The 24187-nt window shown below is 42.5% G+C and overlaps 1 long non-coding RNA gene across 1 annotated transcript in view; it reads right to left on the bottom strand.

Moving 5' to 3' along the window:
* Window positions 1-20777, bottom strand: part of LOC126457344 (uncharacterized) — a 523254-nt gene extending 502477 nt beyond the window's left edge. The window contains exon 1 of the long non-coding RNA XR_007585460.1: window positions 20619-20777. This is a non-coding gene — a long non-coding RNA (uncharacterized LOC126457344). The remainder of the gene's footprint in view (window positions 1-20618) is intronic.
* Window positions 20778-24187: the final 3410 nt, after the last annotated feature.

Below are 24187 nucleotides of genomic sequence, written 5' to 3'. Positions count from 1 at the left end.
GTGACTATGACAGCGCCATCTGCCACAAAGCGAAAAAAGTGGTCCAACTGAAACATTAATATTTCTTTACGTACTACACGAATATGTAATAAAAAAGGGGGTTCCTATTTTTAAAAAATATATTTGATATCCGTTTGACGTAATGCAGCGCCATCTAGCGGGCCAACCATAGCGCCATCTGGTTTCCCCCTTCAAGATAGACAAGTTTCGTTCTTTGTAGTTTTTCTTTTGACGCTTATTTCGGGAGATATTTGGCCCGGTCACTATCAATTGACCACCCCGTATATTGATTAAATTTTATCAATACAATTTGTGTGTATTTTTTTTCTTTAATTGCTCCAGGTCTTTTTCTAAATCTTTTACAATGTCCATTTTTCTTATGGTTCCATCCGCAGCGGGTAAAAACAGTAGCCTGCTATGATCACTTTGTTGTCCGTCTGTCTGTCTGTCCGTCTGTTAAAAACATTTGTGCCACATATGATTCTCGCGAAATCAGTCGTCAGAACTTAGGGACTACCTTCCAGTGGTCTAGAATCATGAAACGTTGCGGGAAGGAAAGTTTCAGAAGCAAGGTTTCACTGTACATGTAAAGGAACAAATCCGAAAATTGTGGATTTATAGTTATATCATACGAATAAACAAATTGTCATTTGTTTTCTGACTGTCTGTCCCTCCGTCCGTCTGTTGAGGCCCCTTTTTCTCAGGAATGGGGAGAGACAAGAAGTTTAAATTCATCTGACGTGGTAAGGTTTACATTCAATTGGGTGTTCAGTAGTATTCAAGCTTCTAAGTGACTACAGTCAAAAGATACGGCCATTTATGCCGCATAATTTGATACTCTACAACTCGCTCATCGAAACCGGTAGGGTACTTCCCGTTAACGCAGACTCATGCAACTTGACAGGAAACAAGGGTTCACAGTACAACTTAAGGAAAAAATCTGAAATTGTTAATTTTTAATTATATAACGTGAAAAAATATTTCTTTTGTCATTTGTTATTCGACTTCAAACTTCAAATTAAAACATTCTCGGAAGTCTTGGAATACGTGGGACCGATAAGTTGTCGATAACATGCAAAAATTGCCGATAATCTTGATTCACGGAATTTATGAAGCGTCTATATACGGAATATAATAAATAAGTTTTACGGATCCTTCATTGGGCGAGTTCTACTCGCATCTGTGGCAGTTTTAATAAAAATGAAATCGGCAGCCTAGTCTGCACCAATCATAAGCTGTCTGACCGGTAACGTGCTGTCACACTGACTGCCATCAGATGAATTAAAAAATCCTTTTATTTTGTTTCCTTTACTGCGGAATATCGTCGTTACTTAAAATAATAACCACAGGACTTGAAGCGTAAAAGCCATCTAGTGCGTCTACTTGTGTTACAGTCCAAGCTTTCATACTGTCACACAATAGTAAAGGAACGTAGTGAGTCGGTCTAATACTCAATAAAATTACACTATATCAACATCCATAGTACGCAAACGACTGTGAAGTGCATAACAGAGTGTGCTTGGCGATATGTCACATATTTGTGTTTCTTCCAGCACCCACACGGAATGTGGGAAGGATCACCGCTCGAATGACTCTGTGCGTTCTGTAATTGACCTGATCTTGACTTCACGGTCCCTACGGAACCGCTATGTAAGGGGTGAAGAATATTTCTAGGTTTTTCACTTAATACCGACTCTTGAAACTTTTGCGAGGTAATTGGCGCTATACTTTCAAGTGTCTGCCACCTGGATTTTTCAGTATTGTCGTGGCGCTCTCCCGCGAATCAAATTTGTGTCGGCCTTCTTCGTATACGGCCAGTATCGCCTATCAGTCAATACCGCCTTTCTGATGTGAGTCCCACAAGTGTGAGCAGTATTCCAAGATGTAAAGCACAAGTGATTTGCAGTCGATCTCCTTTGTAAGTCGACTACATTTTCCCAGTATCCTGCCAACGGGCCTAGTTCTGCTACCTGCCTCACCTGCGATTCAGGCAGTGTGACCATTCCACTTCATGTCCCTACAAATTATTACACCTAAGTATTTGTAAGAGTCTTGTCCGAAAAATTACTTTGGGTAGATAATTAGAGAACCAAATCGTAAAGGTAACGTGCTAAAATCCCTTGCAACAAACTGACCTGGACTTACGAATCAGTTAACGTAGAAGAAAGTATCAGTGATCACAAGGCTCTGATAGCAACTATCACGACGGGCATTACAATTAGTATTAAGAAAAGCAGGAAAGTGCTTTTGCTTAGTAAGAGTGACAGGATATGAACTGTAGAGTATCTGAGTAGTCAACATGAGTTATTCAGTGCTGACGACGAAGACGTGTTGCACAAATGGGGCAAAAATTCAAAAGAGTCGTTGAATATACCTTAGACAAATATGTTCTAAGCAAGGTCTTAAGTGATGGGAAAGACTCATCATGGTCTCATAACCTCGTTAGAAAAGTGCTATGTAAACTGAGACAGCTTCATCACAGGTTCAAGAGAAACCAAAATCTAGATAACAAACGAAAGCCGAACAATCAGAGAAGCGTTAAATCACATTGAATACAAAATTTGTCCAACTAATTTAACTAAAAATAAGACGTTTGGGTCTTACATAAAATCAGTAAGTTACTAGAAATAATCAACTTGAGCCATCAGAGACCATATTGGCATCGAAACGGGAGATAACAGGGAGAAGGCCGAAATACATCATTCGAACTTTCGAAACTTCTTCACCGTATAAGATCGCAATCCCAACTTTCAATCATCGCACGAACGTCGAAATGGCAGATACTGAGATAACCGGCCAAAGAGTAGAAAAATAACGAGACAATAGTTAGTAGCGGAAAGGCATCTAGACCGTGTGAGATACCTGTGAGATTCTACAGAGATTATGCGAAAGAACTTGCTCTACTTCCTTTAGCAGTTTATCGTAGTTTGCTGGAGAGACAAAGGGTACCTGGACACAAATGATAAAAAGCGTACATCATTCCCGTTCTCAAGGGGTCGTAGGACAGATGCCCATAATTAGACGCCTATAACGTTGACTTTGTTGTGGAATTATGGGACACGTTTTATATTCAAGAATTATGACGTTTTTGGAGAACAAAAATAGTCTCTATAAAAGTCAACATAAATTCCGCAAACAGAATTCTAGTGAAACCCAGCTCACTCTGTTCCTCCATGAGATCCATTGTGCTGTAGACAACGCCGCTCAGGTTGATGCTGTTTCCTTCACTTCATGAAGGCATTTGACACGGTCCCGCAATGTCCTTTAGTGAAAAAAAAATACGACAGTACCGAGTATCGGAGTAGACTTGCGACTGCATTCAAAACCTTCTTGCAGATTGAAAACAGGACACTCCTAACGAAACAAAATCGACTGAAATAATTTTCGGAGTACCCTAAGGATGTGTGATAGGACCGTTACTGTTTACAAAGCATATAAATAATCTAACAGAAAGCGTTAAGAAGATCGTTAAGAGTGTTCGCAGATGATACGGTTGTGTATAAGCAAGTAGCAAAGCCAGACGGCAGTATGGATCTGCATAATGTCCTACAGAGCATTGATGATGGTGCAGGCTCTTGCAGCTGAGCCTGATCGTAAGAAAATGTAGTATATTGCACATACATAGGAAAAGAAATCCAAAAATATAAAATTGCACTGTTGATGACAAATTGCCGGAAATGGCATCTACAGTAAAATACCTAGAAGGAAATATCTAGAGAGGCTTTAAGTGGAATGAAGCCATAAGACAAGTATTAGGAAAATTAGATGCCAGACTGACATTCACAGGAAGAACCTTAAGCGAATGTAAATAATGCACGAAAGAAGTGAAGAACAAGGCGATTGTTCGACTGATTCTTGACTACTGTTTATTAATCTGGAATCTTTACCAGGTAGGACTGTTAGGAGAGATAGGGAAGATCTAATGAAGATAGGCGCGCTCGTTTTTTTTTTTTTATTTGGCCTTTGAGTGTGTACTCAATTTAGCCATCGGAAACACATAGTGACAATGTACACATAATTGAATAAACAAATACAGAAATGCATATTTGCAAGAATAAAAAGATTAACTGTTACAGGTTTGTACATACTGTTTTAAAAACTGAATTGAACTGAATTGGAAAATAATTAAAAGTGTCTTGGCTTACAATTCACACCATTTCTGAAATACCTTCATCAGCAAGACATATTTATAATTTACGTACACCATTAAAACCTACAGATTGTGACCAGTAGTCTTTGATGAAGTTAACTATCACTTTATATAGACGAACGTCTTTAGTACACAAAAGAGAAGAAGCTGATTGAGGAAGATGGTAGCCCATACTCAGCAATGTCTTCAGAAAGACCAACAGTTCACGGTCAAATTTGGGGCACGTAAATAAGATGTGGTTGACATCAGCTTCCGATTCAGGATCACACTCACATGCTGGTGAACTGTAAACGTTGATCCGATGAAGATGTTGTGGGACAGAAGCATGATTGAAGCGGAGTCTTATGATGGTAGAAATCGTGGATCGATCCAGATGCGTCCTCGTGAACCACGGCTGTGAAGGAATTCGAGGTTGTAGCACTGCGTAATAACCGCCTTTTGTCTGTTGAGAAATGTTCCACATTTCCTGCCATTGTTGTCTTGCGTGGTCCTTGACTTCACGTAAGTAGTCTGTATAAGGAAGGTGCAGATCCAGGATGGTGCCTAAGGTTGCCGCTTGTTTGGCTAATCCATCAACTTCATCATTATAGAGGATACCAGAGTGGGAAGGCACCCACAACAAATGGATCGTCCGGCCCGTGCGTGTGCTGCGAATATATTCAGATATCACACCCAAGATATAACTGTTGGTTGTTTTGTTCCATCGACTGTACTGAATGTTTTTAAGAACGCTTTGCGAGGCAGATACTATCAGTATCTTGGGGAAGGAAGTGCTAGAGGCAAACTTAAGTGCTTCCGAAATTGCCACTGTCTCCGCCGTAAAAATAGAAGTGCTCGTAGGCAGTTTCAAGGTTTTGCGGATCTGGATCTGAGGGCAGAAAAAAGCACATCCTGTACACTCTTCTTGCGGAATTTTGGAGCCATCGGTATATACACAGAGAAAACCCGGCCATTGTGCTTGAACGAGACGATTGAAGCCAACGTTGACATTAGTACTGTCCAGCCAGTTTGGCTGGACTGGGATCTGGGAGCAGAGCGTTTGAAGATCATATTCAAAAACAGGTAGATGCGCTGAACGTCGTATAGAATGTATGACAGGTGACCAAGTGTCAAAGCTGGCACAAACGGCTGGCACTTTATTCCGTCTGTGGAGTGCAATCCACAGTCGATAAATGCAGTCTCTACTTTGATAGACGGAACTGTCCATAATGGCCATGCGCTGAATGTAGAATTTGTCCGATAACATTTGGCGCCTAATGCTCAAGGGCATCTCCCCTGCTTCTATTAAAAGGGCGTTGGTGGGCGTCGATCGCATGGCTCCAAGACAGGTACGAATGGCTCTATATTGAAGAGTATCTAATTTGGAGAGATGAATCTTTGATGCAGTGTGGTAGAATTGACAGCCATAGTCTAATTGAGATCGAATTATCCCTCGGTACATGGTGAGTAAAACACTCTGGTGCGGTCCCCACCAGACACGACTGAGTGATCTGATTACATTTACACCTTCTTCACACTTGGTAACGGTAGATCGAATGTGGGGCGCCCAGCTTAACCGAGAGTCAAAAATCATCCCCAGAAATCGAACGTGAGATTTTATTTAGAAGGTGTACTTGCCACAGGTAATGTGATCTTCAGTGCGAGCTGTCGTCGACTTGGAGAAGGGAACGACTGCTGATTTCTCAGCCGAGATCTCCAGCCCATTGATAGAGAGCCACTCATCGATGTGTGAGATGGTTGTGGTTCATGCCGTTTTGGCTTGAAGATATGAAGCAGCAGTAGAATAAACACATATATCATCAGCATACTGTAGGATTTTTGTGGGGGGAGTAATTATGCGTTCTAGGTCGTGCGTATATAGAGTATACAGGAGAGGACTTAAAATTGCACCTTGCGGCAAGCCCTGGGAGACATAAAAAGTTCCGATCATGGTACCTTTGAAACGGACGTAGATCGTTCTTTGAGTAATCAGGGTACTGATAGCGTAGATCATCCGTGAAGGAATTCCGAATCCTGCCAGGTTGTCCAAGAGTATCGGTATTTGTACGTGATCATATGCACCCTTAACGTCAAGAAAAGCTGCCACTACTGTCTCTTTCGTTTGAAAGGCTGACGTGATATCCATATTAAGCAAAAACAGGTTATCCGTGTTCCCTTTGCCTTTTCTGAAGCCGTATTGACTCCGAGGCAACAAATTACTTTTTTCGAGCTACCATTCTAGTCTCCTTTTTACCATTCGTTCCAGTGTTTTTGCAACACACGACGACAAGGCAATAGGTCTATAATTAGTACCGACATTTTGATCTTTACCACTTTTGAGAACTGGAATTATTACTTGCGTCTTCCATGTTGATATGAGGTCTTTCTTCATCCAATATTGATTAAAAATGTTCTAGAGAAATTCTTTCGCTTCTATAGGCAGGTGCGCAAGCATAGAGTAGTGTATATGATCAGTGCCAGGGCAACTGTCGCTAGATACTTTAATAGCTTCGTTGAGTTCTTCTTTAGAGAAAGGACGAAGGAGAACATGATAGCGGTCTTCTTCAGCAGGGAACTGATGGTTTAAAAATGGCACCGTGGGAGGAGCGATTGTATCTATGAATTCCTCTAACCAAGCCGTGGTAGCAGGAGGGGAGGAAGACAGTCTTCTTGTAAGCGATCATTTTGTCGGCGCGACAGTGTTATACAGAGATGCACTACAAATTCCGGTAGCAGACGTTACAAGAGAGGCGTTGTGCTTCACGGTCAAATTTACAATTGAAATTTCGAGAGTGTAGCTGCCGTGAACAGTTGGACAACATATTATTTCCTTCCACATAAGTTTCGCGAAATAGCCACGAGGAGAAATTTCGAGAAAATAGAGCTAATACAGAAGCTTACCGACAATCATTCTTCCCACGCGGAGTTCATAAATGGAACAGGGAAGGTGGAGGTGAGGGGGGGGGGGAGGGGGGAAATAGGGCGGGAGGGGGAGGGGGTCAGTTTGTGGTACCAGAACAACCCACTGCCACACACAGTCTCTGTTGAGTCCACAAGTAGGACGGTGTGAACATCATATCAGGAACTCAGCTGATTTTTTACGTCGTTTGGAGGGACTGAGGCTGAATGACTCTGATATTTTAGTGAGTTTCGATGTGGTCTCTCTCTTCACTCGTGTTCCTCTGTCTGATTCGTTGCGGTTAATTGAAGCCAGGTTTGGTGCTGATTTAACTAATCTCTTTAGGCATGTGTTGACATCCACCTATTTCTTATTTAATGACCTGTATTACGAGCAGACAGATGGAGTTGCGATGGGTAGTCCGTTGTCTCCTGTGATCGCAAATTTGTTTATGGAAGACTTCGAGGAACGTGCATTGGAGTCGGCGCCTTTAAAACCCGCCTGTTTCTATAGATACGTTGACGATATCTTCATTGTTTGGCCTCACGGTAGGGAGAATTTGAATGTCTTTCTAGAACATCTGAACTCGATCCACCCGAACATTCGTTTCACGATGGAGGTGGAAAAGGATGGTTGCCTTCCCTTTCTCGACGTGTTGGTTAGGAGGAAGGATGATGGATCATTGGGACATGCAGTCTACAGGAAACGTACTCACACCGACTTGTACTTACAAGCTAATAGTTGTCACCATTCGGCTCAGCGTGAAGGGGTACTTCGTACCTTGGTACACAGGGCACATATCGTTTCTGACGCTGAGACTTTGCCAGCTGAGCAGTCCCATCTTGAAGTTACATTTCGTCAAAATGGTTACAGTGATAGACAGATTGAACGTGCGTTGCGCTATCGACCAACTGTACATCAGGTGATTGATGATAATTCTGAGTCAACACCTAAGTCTACTGCCTTCTTGCCTTACGTAGGAAACACGTCCAATAAGATCGGTCGTATTTTACGGAAATACGATGTGAAATGCGTTTTCCGACATCCATCTAAAATTAGAGCACTTTTGGGTTCCGTTAAGGATGATCTTGGACTGCGTAAGGCGGGTGTATATCGTGTCCCTTGTAGCTGCGGCATGGCATATATTGGTCAAACTATCAGGACCGTGGAGGACAGATGTACTGAGCATAAACGGCACACACGATTACAGCAGCCTAATAGATCTGCTATTGCCGAACATTGCTTGGATACTGGTCACCCCATGTTATATAATAACACCGAGATATTGGCATGCACGTCCAGCTATTGGGACAGTGTGATTCGGGAGGCAGTTGAGATTAAATTAGCGAGCAACCTTGTTAACAGGGATGGAGGTTTCTGTTTAAACTCTGTTTGGAATCCGGCTCTCTCCCTTGTCAAGAAACAGAGGGACAGACTCAATGCTACCTCACCTGCGAATTCATAGTCTCACTATCGATAGCTCTGACTTTGGCCATCTTTGGTGGCACTAGTGTTCAGTGTGTGTGTGTTATCTTTCCTGCTTGGGTCCGAGGACCGAGGTATTAAATTTGCATGTACGCCGCCTGTCCGTTGCAGTTTGCCTTGAAAATGGCGGGGTGTTCTCCCGCCGAAATATCGGCGGTCGCTGAAAGTGTTACCTGGCTGAATTCCCGGAAGTTATTTCCTTCAAGATGATCTCTAGACATGAATCCTATCGAACATTCCTAGTATAGACTGAAAAGGGCTGTTTATGTACGACGTGACGCACCAACCATTCTGAGGGACCTACGCCGAATCGCCGTTGAGGAGTAGGACTGTGGTGTCACCGCCAGACACCACACTTGCTAGGTGGTTGCCTTTAAATCGGCCGCGGTCCGTTAGTATACGTCGGACCCGCGTGTCGCCACTATCAGTGATTGCAGACTGAGCGCCGCCACACGCCAGGTCCAGAGAGACTCCCTAGCACTTGCCCCAGTTGTACAGCCTACTTTGCTAGCGATGGTTCACTGTCTACATACGCTCTCATTTGCAGAGACGACAGTTTAGCATAGCCTTCAGCTACGTCATTTGCTACGACCTAGCAAGGCGCTATATTCTTCAAGAATGTATTCTGAACAGATAATATTGTAAATCATGTACCGTCAAGAGCGACGTTCATAATTAATGGATTAAAGTTAAGTATCAAACTAATTACGTCCGCTTTCTGACTTCTCATTCCTTGTCACGTTCCAGACCTCACGTCAGTACAGTTCTTCCCTCCTCACGCCAGCTTGCGTGAGCTAAAACGCGTGCATTTCGGCCTCCACTCGTAACACGGTGTTGGCTCTTCTGCCAACACAAAAAGGACAATCTGGAGCAACAGTGTCTTGATGAACTTGTGGATAGAATGCCACGACGAATGCAGGCGTGCATCAATGGAAGATGACGTGCTACTGGGTATTAGAGATACTTGTGTGTACAGCAATCTGGACCACCAGCTCTGAAGGTCTCGCTGTATGGTGATAGAAGTGTGGTTTTCATGAGCAACAAAAATGGTGGAAATCATGTTTATGTCGATCTCTATTCCAATTTTCCTGTACAGGTTCCGGAACTCTTGGAACCGAGGTAATGGAAACTTTTTTTAATGTGTGTATTACCTGAGAATATGGACGAACACCTCGTGGCACTAATCACTGACAACTACATGATGTGTTGTGTGTGTAGTTCAAACAATCTTACAGCATTCCTGCAGATTATTCTTCCTAAAGTCTCACGTACAGCGTAAGGATTCCTGGGGCCTCCATCGCGCGTCACTAAAAACGGCGGACTCACTCGGAAAAGTCTGTAGAAAACGTCAAATGCGTCAATACTGCTCTGAAGAGACGTGAATATCATTATTAGACCCGTTATTCTTTCAACACATATAATACAGAAATACATGAAACATTATTTGTCGGAAAGGTTTTCCTTGTATATATACAGAGGTCAAGAGTGTATTGCACTATATGAAGCCACTGGAGGATCAGAATGATAACTATAGGCCTAGCACTCAGTGCACGACGTAGATGAATGAATGCAAATAACCTTACGATATCGATAAGCAGATCAGTTGCATCAACGTTCACGTAATTTTGAACAGCACCCTACCGAAATACTGACCAACGACTTTCAGAACGCCAGAGAAAACACGGAAAAGAATGAAAAATGGAAATCGTAAGTCTTCCCGCCATGTTCGGTTTGAAATGGGATGTGATACGTGCAGCATAGGTTAGGACGTTAGTGACGGTAAGGATGTACGGTATGCATTTACGTTAAAATGCCTACTCGCACAAACGGATGAAGTAAGTACAATACAAAGCGCTACGCCTATGCACTGAAGCCACGAAATCGACGCTCTCTGTTCGCGGTGATAGTGCCGCAACAGCGAGGGCTATCCGTGAAGTCAGATAGCTCGCGAAATCGACAAGCTTTCCACAGATGTTGGGCAGTGTATCTAGTAACGCCTGTCGATAATGCCACGTTACTCTTTTCAATTCTGAGCATACAGGGAGCATGTAAAGAGGCTTCGAACAGAAGTGTGTACCGCCAAGTGTGGTTGCTCGCTGCGTGGTTTCGCCTGATTTCATGCAACCTCAGATAACATACCTGTCATGCAATTCCTTGTTAGTCACAATTTTTTTTATTTGACTTGCGGAACGTGTAAAAGCAGCAATCTCGGTAATGGAATGTCAGTTATGTCTATACGAATGTAAGAACAACACAACACCTAGTCCTAGAGCTGAGAAAATATCCTGCCCAGCCAGGAATCAATGACAATCCTCGGCCGCACACTGCAGCGGCAATGAGCATCCCCCCCCCCCCCCCCCACTCCTCCAGCATCTTCCATGGGACACGTTTGATCAGCCACCATACTGCCCTGCCCGGACCGAGTTTCCTCCGATGTTCGTCTCTGCTCATATGAACCGTTGGATATGAAGTCAATAACTTGGTGCAGACAACGAACTGCAGACCAGCGTAGAGAAGTGGCTGATGCACAGTGGCTGCCTTCTACGACGAGGACACTGGAAAGATGGTGCACCTCTACGACAATGTCTAAGTCGGAGCAGCTGCTATGTAGAGTGTAGTGAACAGTTGCAAATAAAACATTTTTGATTTTAACAGTGGTTTCCATTTCGCGACCGATCGGACCTTACTTTCTGAAGAGGCCTCCTCTGTTTACCTCGCAGATACCTACCAGATAAATTTGTGATCAAACATCGGCACTTCATCAACGCTTGTCTCGTTAACTATACACAGAAAGCTTAAATACTTGCTACCCCGTCGAGAAGAACCTACCTCCGACACCGGAGGAACGCATTGAAAATAAAGTCCTCTGAGAAGACCCAATCACTGCTATTGATCTTTAGTGAACTTTAAATGCCTGATAATACATCCACAAAACGGCATGCTGCTGACTAAGGAACCACTGTATGTGAACAAGAAGATAGGTGCTCAGCAACAAGATTATTATACATTAAGGCCTCAGAGCTCGATCAAGCGACAGGAATTGTTTACGTGGGTGTAACATACACGCAGTGTTTAGTATACAAGGATTCACCAGCGCCAGGAGATAGTGTTACGATAGTGTTAGACTCTCAATCAACCTGTCACTTTAAGCGCAGTTATTATGTTTTAGCCCCTATGTGTGCGGTATTTTCAGTAATGCAAGAGGTCATATAGTTGACGGAACCAAGATGGTAATCATTGGTGAAAGCACAAAACAGCATGACCAACGGGCAAAAAGAATGACGTGTGAAAGAAAAGAGCATGATATAATTCCGACCTGAGTTATGCAACACACAATAATTCAGAGAACAGTGATTAGAACAACACCACGTAGGCCATAAAAAAGGACAGCACGAGAAACACGTAAAACGAGAGAGCTTCCACCAAATGATCTTTTTCATTTCAAGACATTTCTTCCCCTCGACGCTATGATGAGCATTTGTTCCGAATAAGCACCGTGAATATACCAAACTCTTCATGTACCGAAGCAGGACGTGGTGTAAAAAAAAAGTCAACATAAACCCCTGAAGCTAGTGAACATTAAATCTGAACTACCAACTTCGTGTGAAATTACTGATTTGCTAATAAGAAAAAGACTACTGAACAATATGTAATTATCTAAGTAACGAAGTTAAGTTTGAAGAAAAACATGTCTATAATAAAGTAATAAAACTACGTTGTTGTTGTGATCTTCAGTCCAGAGTCTGGTTTGATGCAGCTGTCCATGGTACTATATCCTGTGCAAGCTTCTTCATCTCCCAGTACATACTGCAACCTACATCCTTCTGAATCTGCTTAATGTATTTATCTCTTGGTCTACGATTTTTATCCTCCACGCTGCACTCCAATACTAAATTAGTGATCTCTTGATGCCTCATAACATGTCCTAATAACCTATCCCTTCTTCCAGTCAAGTTGTGCCACAAATTTCTTTTCTCCCCAATTCTCCTCATTAGTTATGGCATCTACTCATCTAATCTTCAGCATTCTTCTGTAGCATCACTTTTCGAAAGCTTCTATTCTCTTCTTGTCCAAACTATTTATCGTCTATGTTTCACTTTCATACATGGCTACACTACATACAAATACTTTCAGAAACGACTTCCTGACACTTAAATCTATACTCCATGTTAACAAATTTCTCTTCTACAGAAACACTTTCCTTGCCATTGCCAGTCTACATTTTATATCCTCTCTACTTCGACCATCATCAGTTATTTTGCTCCCCAAATAGCAAAACTCATTTACTATTTTAAGTGTCTCATTGCCTAATCTAATGCCCTCTGCATCACCCTAGTTAATTCGTCTACATTCCATTATCCTCGTTTAGCTTTTGTAGATGTTTATCTTATATCCTCCTTTTAACACACTGTCCATTCCGTTCAACTAGTCTTCCAAGTCCTTTGCTGTCTCTCACAGAATTACAATGTCACCGGTGAACCTTAAAGTTTTTATTTCTTATCCATGGATTTTAATTCCCACTCCGAATTTTTCTTTTGTTTCCTTTACTGCTTGCTCAGTATACAGATTGAATAACATCGGGGATAGGCTACAACCCTGTCTCACTCCCTTCCCAACCACTGCTTCCCTTTCATGCCCCTCATCTCTTATAACTGCCATCTGCTTTCTGTACAAATTGTGCAAAGCCTTTCGCTCCCTATATTTTACCCCTGCCCTCCTTCAGAATTTGAAAGAGAGTACTCCAGTCATCATTGTCAAAAACTTTCTCTAAGTCTACAAATGCTAGAAACGTAGGTTTGCCTTTCCTTAATCTATTTTCTAAGATAAGGCGTAGGGCCAGTATTGCCTCACGTGTTCCAGCATTTCTACGAAATCCAAAACAATCTTCCACGAGGTCGGCTTCTACCAGTTTTCCATTCGTCTGTAAAGAATTCGTGTTAGTATTTTGCAGCCGTGACTTATTAAACTGATAGTTCGGTAATTTTCACATCTATCAACTTCTGCTTTCTTTGGGATTGGAATTATTGTATTCTTCTTGAAGTCTGAGGGTATTTCGCCTCTCTCTAAGCAGATGACTGAAACCTACAAAACTGTTATAATGTAATATAGTCCTACAGCTGACGATTTATTTCAATGAACGTTAACTCAATATTGATTCACTATTTAATACTCCAATTTACGAGCGAGAGTTACGGAAGGATTACTATGGTCATGCATCGATTATTTCCCAGTATTATCATCCATCATCTGAATAGCTATACAATTTCCATTTCCAAATAAATATAAAACATGATTTCAGGTATATACACCGGAGAGGCGTATAAACGTGATATTTCAGCATTTGATCTCAGTACGGTCTCTATATATGCATTTCAAAGTTAGCTAGTTGCACGTCGCTGTCACACGTGATACACAATACGGTAATTCCTACCCACAAGTAAAGATATATCCTTCTGTGTCCACTTGTCATGTCCACGTAACTGAAATATTCTCACAAGTCTAGTGTAAAATTTAGAGATATTTCGATTTTATGAATTAGTTAGAGAAATCAGGGCTGGCACAGAGAAATTCAAGTGCTCGTTTTTCCCGAGTGCCGTTCGAGAGTGGAACGATAGAGAGAAAGCTTGAAGGTGGTTAATTGAACCCTCTGCCAGGCACTTTATTGTGAAAACTGGTTCAAATGGCTCTGAGCACTATGGGACTTAACATCTGAGGTCATCAGTCCCCTAGAACTTAGAACTACTTAAACATAACTAACCTAAGGACATCACACACATCCATGCCCGAGGCAGGATTCGAACCTGCGACAGTAGCGGTTGCGCGGTTCCAGACCTGAAGTGCCTAGAACCGCTCGGCCATTGCGGCCGGCTTTATTGTGAATAGCAGATTAATCGCGTAGATGTAGATGTAAAGTAGAAAAAAGCAGAAAAAGCATTGTAATGCTCTACAGTAACGCATAAAGCAATGTGTGGTTACGGCAATGAATGCAGGAAAGAAGTACTGCTCTGATACGAAACACTGACGAAAGCATACGCACGTGCACACACACACACACACACACACACACACATACACACACACACACACACACACACACACACACACACACACACACACACACACGCACGCACAACAGATTGGAAGACACGTACATGTAATCCCTTAATGAGCAAAAATGTATTTAATTTCCATATGAAGGTTACTCACGCAACTGCTCACTTAAGACTGAAACTTGCACTCTTGTCTCTATTTATAACGAAATATTAAGTTTCACTCAAGTGCATACGCGACATCTGCTTTACCTTCTACCTACTAATTTCACTATAATAGTCTTCGTATGGCATGTTGAAACAACACAGATGCAGAAACTAAAAAAAGTAATTGCTAGCCTGTAATATAATGACCAGTGTAATTTCAAATGTAAGGGCTGATTGGATAGATGACGTGGATAGCTGACTGAAATACTCCTCTCACGACAATGCACGTGCAAAAACTGCCTGCTGTGCAATGCAGATACTACGTAACTTCGAGCAGCCATGGTGAAACGCTCGGAGACTATTGTGGCTTCGTACATTTCGACAGTTTATTTCTCAGTCTTTTGAAATGTCTTGAAAACATCTCTTCCAATTTGGGTGAAAGACCAGACAATGCAATCGTTTACGTATGGCTGTTCCTTCGCATTTCCACTTCACAGTTCCATCGCCAAATGTCGACATATGGAGCATTAGAAGAGTTGAAATGTCTGTCATCGATCTGTTACTCAAATGCCGTCCAATGACTGGTCCACGTACGAAGTCACCGACCCGTTGTGCTGACACTTCATCCCTACTGACAACACAATATTCCCTGCCTCCATTTATACCGACGGGTCCGCCTTTCGTGACATGTAGTGGTCAATTCAACCTTACATAGAGGTGCCCGGACACAGGTAGTGTGGTTACTGCATATTGCACGCGCTATTTTTTGAGAAGAACGAATCATCAATCCATTCCTGTGTACAAGAATGTATTCGAATTGCACTTCAGTTTACATCATATCACACACATTCAATGTACCTAAGATATAAGAATAAAAATAGAAACATCAGATTAAATAATGTACTGCGAAAATGAGAAACAGAAAAATTACAACAAAAAACCTTTTGCATTACCTCGATTCCGAGAGTTCCAGAACCTGTGCAGGAAATTGGAACAGAGATCGAAATAAACATCATTTCCACCCTTTTTATTGCTCATGAAAACCACGCTTGCATGTTGTACCACCATACAGCGAGAGCTTCAGAGGTGGTGGTCCAGATCGCTGTACACACCAATAACTAATACCCAGCAGCACGTCCTCTTGCATGAATGCATGCCTGTATTCGTCGTGGCATATTATCCACAAGTTCATCAAGGCACTGTTGCTCCAGATTGTCCCACTCCTCAACGGTGATTCACTGTAGATCCCTCCGAGTGGTTGGTGGGTCACGTCGTCCATAAACAGCCCTTTTCAATCCATCCCAGGCATATTCGATGGGGTTCATGTCTGGAGCACATGCTGGCCACTCTAGTCGAGAGATTTCGTTATTTTGAAGGAAGTCATTCACAAGATGTGCACGATGGCGGTGCGAATTGTTATCCATGAAGACGAATGCCTTGCCGATATGCTGCCGGTATGGAATTTTTGGCGGGCCGCATCAAACCAGTCAGAAGACTGATGACCCAGAAAAAAAATGGTTCCACTATCGGTCGGAGGATGGAATTCCCGTTACGGCGCCTTCCATGACCACCAGTGGCGTACGTCGGTCCCACATAATGCCACCCCAAAACAGCAGGGACCCTCCACCTTGCTGCACTCGCTGGATAGTGTGTCTAAGGCGTTCAGCCTGACCAGGTTGCCTCCAAACAGGACTCCGACGATTGTCTGGTTGAAGGCATATGCGACACTCATCGGTGACGAGAACGTGATGCCAGTCCTGAGCGGCCCATTCGGCATGTTCTTGGGCCCATCTGTAACGTGCTGCATGCTGCCGTGATTGCAAAGATGGACCTCGCCATGGACGTCGGGAGTGAAGTTGCGCATCGTGCAGCCTATTTCACACAGTTTGAGTCATGACACGACGTCCTGTGGCTGCACGAAAAGCATTATTCAACATGGTGGCGTTGCTGTCAGGGTTCCTCCGAGCCATAATCCGTAGGTGGAATTCATCCATTGCAGCAGTAGTCGTTGGGCGGCCTGAGCGAGGCGTGTCATCGACAGTTCCTGTCTCTCTGTGTCTCCTCCGTGTCCGAACAACATCACTTTGTTCACTCCGAGACTCTTGGACACTTCCCTAGTTGAGAGCGCTTCCTGACACAAAGTAACAATAAGGACCCGATCGAACCGTGGTATTGAGAATCTAGGCTTGGTTCAACTACAGACAACACGAGCCGTGTATATCCTCCCTGTTTGAATGACTGGAACTGATAACTGATCGGCTGTCGCACCCCCCCCCCCCCCCCCCGTACAGTCAAAAGGGCTGTGTCTGTGATACAATATCCACAGTCAACGTCTGTCCTGGAGTTCGGGGAACCGGGGTGATGCAAAGCTTTTTTGATGTCTGTATATGTTACGGAACAATATCAATGAACTAATGAAATGCGAGCCACTTGTTGACATCATAACAGAAAACACTCACAGATAATTGCACATTAGCATTAGTAACATCCGTTTTCGAAACATGGTAGAAGAAACTTCATGGTGTATAATCGTATTTCATCTTTCAATGCGACGTCTAAAATATTTTATAAACTGTAAGACAGCGACATGCAGTGATTGAAAAATATATAAATAATATAAATAACATCTTTCGACAAAGATGGTGAAAAATTTATGATATAAAGTTTGGAAGAGAGATTTACTAGCATTTAATCGAACTAATTCGACCGTCGTTGCTGTAAGTGTGAAAAAATAAGCACAACTTTATGAAAACAACAGACGTATAGAAGAAGATACAAAGCTTCAACGGAAATGGAAGGTATATAAAAATAACAGGGAATTGTATAAAACGAAAAGTAAAAGAATACGTGCAAATGATTTAATTTAAAATCGTGATATACCAAAACAGCAGAAAAATATGATTATCTTATCGGAGGTATACACAAAATTTCCAGTGAAAAGGATGAAAAAGAAACTGAAATTTTAGTAAGAAATTTATCTCTACAGCAATAGCAGAAAATGAATCCGGAGAAGTGATTCTTAAGGAGTGTGGCCCTCTTAAACAATAGCGAGTAAGGTAAGGAAACTGACAGTTTGATTTTCAAAGAAATCATCCCGATATTCAAGTTAATTTGGACTAAGTAAGCCGGTATCTGAATCGTTCTTCTGCAGAATGCGATCCCAGAACCTTAACCGCTATGCCACCACGGTCTGCAGGCTGTTGTGGCCGAGCGATTCTAGGCGCTTCAGTCTGGAACCGCGCGACCGCTACGGTCGCAGGTTCGAATCCTGCCTCGGGCATGGATGTGTGTGATGTCCTTAGGTTAGTTAGGTTTAAGTAGTTCTAAGTTCTAGGGGACTGATGGCCTCAGAAGTCAAGTCCCATAGTGCTCGGAGCCATTTGAACCATTTGGAGACGACGTAACAAGCACAACCTCACACAAGCTATGGAAGAAACAAGAAGGACAATGAGATTTAAATAACAAGTATTTGCAATTTAGTGACAGCGATCACGGATACACACTCTACTAGTTACGTGAATAATTTATACTGTTGCAGTCACTTTGTACTAATATTTTACCAGCACAATGCATTTCGGAAGCATGCTGCCATCGTCAGGTGCATTGTACAGTTACTCATGCATCAGCTGATAGGTTATGTACATTAGCTGTGTGTGCCAGTGGGGTTAAGAGTCTGTTGGCGATTTCATTTTTCTGGCAACAGAGCACAGAAACAGGTAAATCACAACTTAGAATTTTCACAAACATCTGTTTACAACTCTACTAGTTGTTCACGTATCCAGCAATCAGATAAAATGAAATTAACACTATAGAGAATTGTAGGAGAACACACGAAGCTATACGGCGAATGGCTTACAAAAAAATCCAGTGTCTAATTTTCATAGGTTCAAATAACTGGAAACTGTACATTGACAGAAAAGTAAATTAGTGACATCTGCTATTTATGTGTGAAATACGTCGGCTATTACTGAAGACTATCCAGTCACCGTCTGTTCAGTTGTGGAAGCGACGCGATCTTGACGACCATAGGACGGAAGACGCAAACGGGCTGCAAAAATTCCATTCATACTTGTTAAGGTTTCGCTGATCTTGATTCAGAATCATATTTCTCAGAAAGGAATCGTCACTTCAGTGAACTTCATATAAGTTTGTCAGAATTTTAAGAAGTAAGCCAAAATAAAATAGATAAGTTGCAGTGCCCGACATAATTGTAACTTTTATGGTTTCTTAAGTTAATTTCAGATGTAAGTAACTGAAAAAGGTTAGACATCCAAGCAAATTCATTTAAGTGCAAATTCATTAAATTTCAACTCGGTATCCGACGCATGTGACTAAAGAAAACCAAAATAGAATTTAGCCTGAACAGGCACTGAAAGCGACGACTTGTTCTGTAGAATCCTTTACTTATACTGGTTCAGAGCCTGAAACCCAACAAGAACAGCGTATATTCTTGTTAGATTCACCTAAAACTGCGAATGTTACGACAGATGGAAAAAACTACGTCCACTGTAGGAAGTAGCCATGACGATCTTCTAGTTGTAGAATAAAATCATTTTAGCGACACGCTGTGAGACGACATGTCAAAGATGAGAAAAATGACAATTAGTCAGACAAAAGCTTGTAATAAATAAATAATATTGCCTGCTCTTACCATCTGATCGTAATTTAAACTTCTCTTGCCTTGAGTAACGAACGCAAAACGAACTTGTTCGATAAAGAGAATTTCGTTTGAATGATTGTTTAGGTATCGTTTTTGCATTCTTTCACCGTTCACTTTAGTATCTCAGCAACAGTATTATGCAATTAGAATATTCTTCGCTCAAATTGCCGGCTTGAGTGGCCAAGGGGTTCTAGGCGTTACAGTCTGGAATGGTTCGAATCCTGCCTCGGGCATGAATGTGTGTAATGTCCTTAGATTAGCTAGGTTTAAGTAGTTCTAATTTCTAGGGGACTGATGACCTCAGATGTTAAGTCGCATAGTGCTCAGAGACATTTGTGCCCATTTTTTTTTTTTGCTCAAATTATGTTGAAGCAATGGTATGTTTCCAGTACATAAACAAAAGAAAATATGGTTTTGTGTCAGCAGCCGAAGTGACCCAAAATATCTGTTTTTAAGGAAATGGTAATATGAATTCATGTTTCGATTGACAATCCGCTATCATACCGAAAATTGTAATACTTTACGCGAGCCTCTGTTGCATTAATGAAGTGCTACGGTCTGTTCGATCGTGAACTGAAATACAAGTGAAATTCCTGTGAGCGCAAATCTTTCATTTTATTTTGTTCCAAATTGTAATAAAAAATAAAGGTAGCCTTTTGCAGGTGATGGAACTACTCGTATTACTGTGTAAAAATGTGTGTTGTTACGGAGAAAAACCTTTCATACGTTACTGTTCAAATACATTCTGCATTATCGTAGTGAGAATCTGATTACTTTTCCTAAGTTCATCCAGCACCTGTTTTATTAAAATGCGGTATAAATCGTATTATTCTCGTATAACGATATGGTAACTACTTCCTCGACTCACAGTTCCGTCTTATTTACATTGTGTTTTATGGAGAATTAAAACTTACTATTGAATATTATTGATTTTAAATATAATAAATAGGAACGCACGGATGATAAATTCGGTGACACACACAACACCCACACCGCTTAACCATCAGGTCAAGATAAATTTAAATAGAAGACGTAACAGTGCAGCTCCGTAACACTGAAGCTACGTAACACAGACATAAAAGAATGCGAATCAATCACAACATAAGTAACATATCAGAGCTTTTTGTTTATTTTTAACCGAGATATAAATACTAATTTACTTTTTAGATTGACGTGTATCGACGAGTGCGTACGCGCCAGCGACATGCCATTATTGCATTTACTGGTAATAAATGTTGCCGAACGTACCTTGTGACCACCATGAACTTCGCCGTAGGTGCAGTATGTGTCGAGGAACCAATCAGCGAACACACTGCACATGTTATGAGGATGGAAGTAAATTAACTAGCCGCACACGCTTGTCACTTAAGTGTCACAGTACCGGTAATATTTGGAAGTACTCTTCCACATTTATTCTCCCAATATGTGTGTGTCTCTTAAGAGAGAACGTGGTCTCGAAGTTAACACGTGCGTACCTCAGCAACCGGGACGGGGCCGCTACTACTGTGCGAGGCGCGAAAACTCGGCGAAACGCCTTCGACGTTAACGGAACGGAAGGCAAGAGGCAAGTTTGTACCCCGCGCGGTGCTTCGGCAGCCGCGGTCGCACTGCCGACTGGCGTCTGGCAGCCGAGGCCCCAACCGCGCCGGAACACCTGCCGCACTGCGCATGCGCACCTCAGGGTCACAATTAGCTGACAGGCGACGCTACGACGCCGCGACTCGTGCCGCATCGCTCATGTCTCGCTTTTTTTTTTTTTTCCTTCTTCTCTGTAGCGAAAACTTCGGCAGATAAGACGATCAAATTTACACTGTTGTCGTCTTCCAACTGTGGAGCGTGTGCTGGTGGTGGTGGTATGGGAAGGGGTGGGGGTGGGGGGGGGGCGGTGGTGTTAGAGAGGCACGCCGGCTTTCATCGAATTGCCTGACGATATTTCCGTCTTCTTGTTTCAACCGAGAATGCAATAGTCTCTGTTGCCTGAGGATTTTCTGAATTTTGTTACTAAACCACAATGTACACTACTGGCCATTAAAATTGCTACACCAATAAGAAATGCAAATGACAAACGGGTATTCATTTGACAAGTATATTATACTAGAACTGACATGTGATTACATTTTCACGCAATTTGGGTGCATAGATCCTGAGACCCATGGTCTAGGGGTAGCGTCTTTGATTCATAATCAAAACGTCTTCGGGCCCGGGTTCGATCCCCGCCACTGCCTAAATTTTGATAAATAATCAGCATTGGCGGCCGAAGACTTCCGGCATAAGAAGTCAGCCTCATTCTGCCAACGGCCTTGTCAAAGAGGGCGGAGAAGCGAATACAGGTTCAGGGCACTCTCTTGTCCTAGGGGTGGGAAATTGCCCCTAAAGGCGGAAGAATCAGCAATGATCAACGACATGAGGATGCAGAAGGCAATGGAAACCACTGAATTAAAGACACGTAACGTGTATCCACAGGACATGTGGCCTGTAATTGAAGAATAGTCCCCCATTCGGATCTCCGGGAGGAGACTGCCAAGGGGGAGGTTACCATGAGAAAGAGATTGAATAACCAACGAAAGGATAACGTTCCACGAGTTAGGGCGTGGAATGTCAGAAGCTTGAAGGTGGTAGGGAAACTAGAACATCTGAAAAGGGAAAGGCAAAGGCTCAATCTAGATTTAGTAGGGGTCAGTGAAGTGGAAGGAAGGCAAGGATTTCTGGTCAGATGAATATCGGGTAATATCAACAGCAGCAGAAAATGGTATAACAGGTGTAGGATTCGTTATGAATAGGAAGGTAGGGCAGAGGGTGTGTTACTGTGAACAGTTCAGTGACCGGGTTGTTCTAATGAGAATCGACAGCAGACCAACACCGACAACGATAGTTCAGGTATACATGCCGACGTCGCAGGCTGAAGATGAACAGATAGAGAAAGTGTATGAGGATATTGAAAGGGTAATGCAGTATGTAAACGGGGACGAAAATCTAATAGTCATGGGCGACTGGAATGCAGTTGTAGGGGAATGAGTAGAAGAAAAGGTTATGGGAGAATATGGGCTTGAGACAAGGAATGATAGAGGAGAAAGACTAATTGAGTTCTGTAACTAGTTTCAGCTAGTAATAGCGAATACCCTGTTCAAGAATCACAAGAGGAGGAGGTATACTCGGAAAAGGCCGGGAGATACGGGACGATTTCAATTAGATTACATCATGGTCAGACAGAGATTCCGAAATCAGATACTGGATTGTAAGGCGTACCCAGGAGCAGATATAGACTCAGATCACAATATAGTAGTGATGAAGAGTAGGCTGAAGTTCAAGATATTAGTCAGGAAGAATCAATACGCAAAGAAGTGGGATGCGGAAGTACTAAGGAATGACGAGATACGTTTGAAGTTCTCTAACGCTATAGATACAGCAATAAGGAATAGTGCAGTAGGCAGTACAGTTGAAGAGGAATGGACATCTCTAAAAAGGGCCATCACAGAAGTTGGGAAGGAAAACATAGGTACAAAGAAGGTAGTTGCGAAGAAACCATGGGTAATAGAAGAAATACTTCAGTTGATTGATGAAACGAGGAAGTAGAAACATGTTCTGGGAAAATCAGGAATACAGAAATACAAGTCGCTGAGGAATGAAATAAATAGGAAGTGCAGGGAAGCTAAGACGAAATGGCTGCAGGAAAAATGTGAAGACATCGAAAAAGATATGATTGTCAGAAGGACAGACTCAGCATACAGGAAAGTCAAAACAACCTTTGGTGACATTAAAAGCAACGGTGGTAACATTAAGAGTGTAACAGGAATTCCACTGTTAAATGCAGAGGAGAGAGCGATAGGTGGAAAGAATACATTGAAAGCCTCTATGAGGGTGAAGATTTGTCTGACGTGATAGAAGAAGAAACAGGAGTCGATTTAGAAGAGATAGTTGATCTAGTATTAGAATCGGAATTTAAAAGAGCTTTGGAGGACTTACGGTCAAATAAGGCAGAAGGGATAGATAACATTCATTAGAATTTCTAAAATCATTGGGAGAAGTGGCAACAAAACGACTATTCACGTTGGTGTGTAGAATACATGAGTCTGGCGACATACCATCTGACTTTCGGTAAAGCATCATCCACACAATTCCGAAGACGGCAAGAGCTGACAAGTGCGAGAATTATCGCACAGTCAGCTTAACAGCTCATGCAGCGAAGCTGCTTACAAGAATAATATACAGAAGAATGGAAAAGAAAATTGAGAATGCGCTAGGTGACGATCAGTTTGGCTTTAGGAAAATTAAAGGGACGAGAGAGGCAATTCTGACGTTACGTCATCACAGAAGTTGGGAAGGAAGGCTAAAGAAAAATCAAGACACTTTCATAGGATTTGTCGACCTGGAAAAAGCGTTCGACAAAATAAAATGGTGCAAGCTGTTCGAGATTCTGACTCTGCTGGGAATCGAACCCAGGATCTGGTGCTCAAGAAGCTAGAATGCGACCACGAGACCACGAGCTGCAGACAACAGGATCGAGGACATCCATGGCGATACAACGAAGGAGGTTGGGGGAAGCAAGGATAACATTGGAGGTGGAGTTTATTTTCAGAACGGGTTGTGGGAAAGGAACAAGGTCACCACGGAGGATGGTTAGGAACTGATGCCACTGCTGAAGGGTCACAGCTGTGGAGATTGAGGTCGGCAGCAATCACATAGGTGGAGAAGGTATGGTCGACATGGGAAATGAAGTTGTAGGGGAGAGGAGCTGCGGGACGGATGTAGATAGTGGCACAGGTGATGGTGAGTGAGGGAAAAAAGACGCTGATGAGAATGTGCTTAGTCAGCTCATT

The sequence above is a fragment of the Schistocerca serialis genome, chromosome 1 (assembly GCF_023864345.2).
Source record: "Schistocerca serialis cubense isolate TAMUIC-IGC-003099 chromosome 1, iqSchSeri2.2, whole genome shotgun sequence".
Classification (NCBI taxonomy): Eukaryota; Metazoa; Arthropoda; class Insecta; order Orthoptera; family Acrididae; genus Schistocerca; species Schistocerca serialis.
This window is presented reverse-complemented; position numbering and strand designations above follow the sequence as displayed.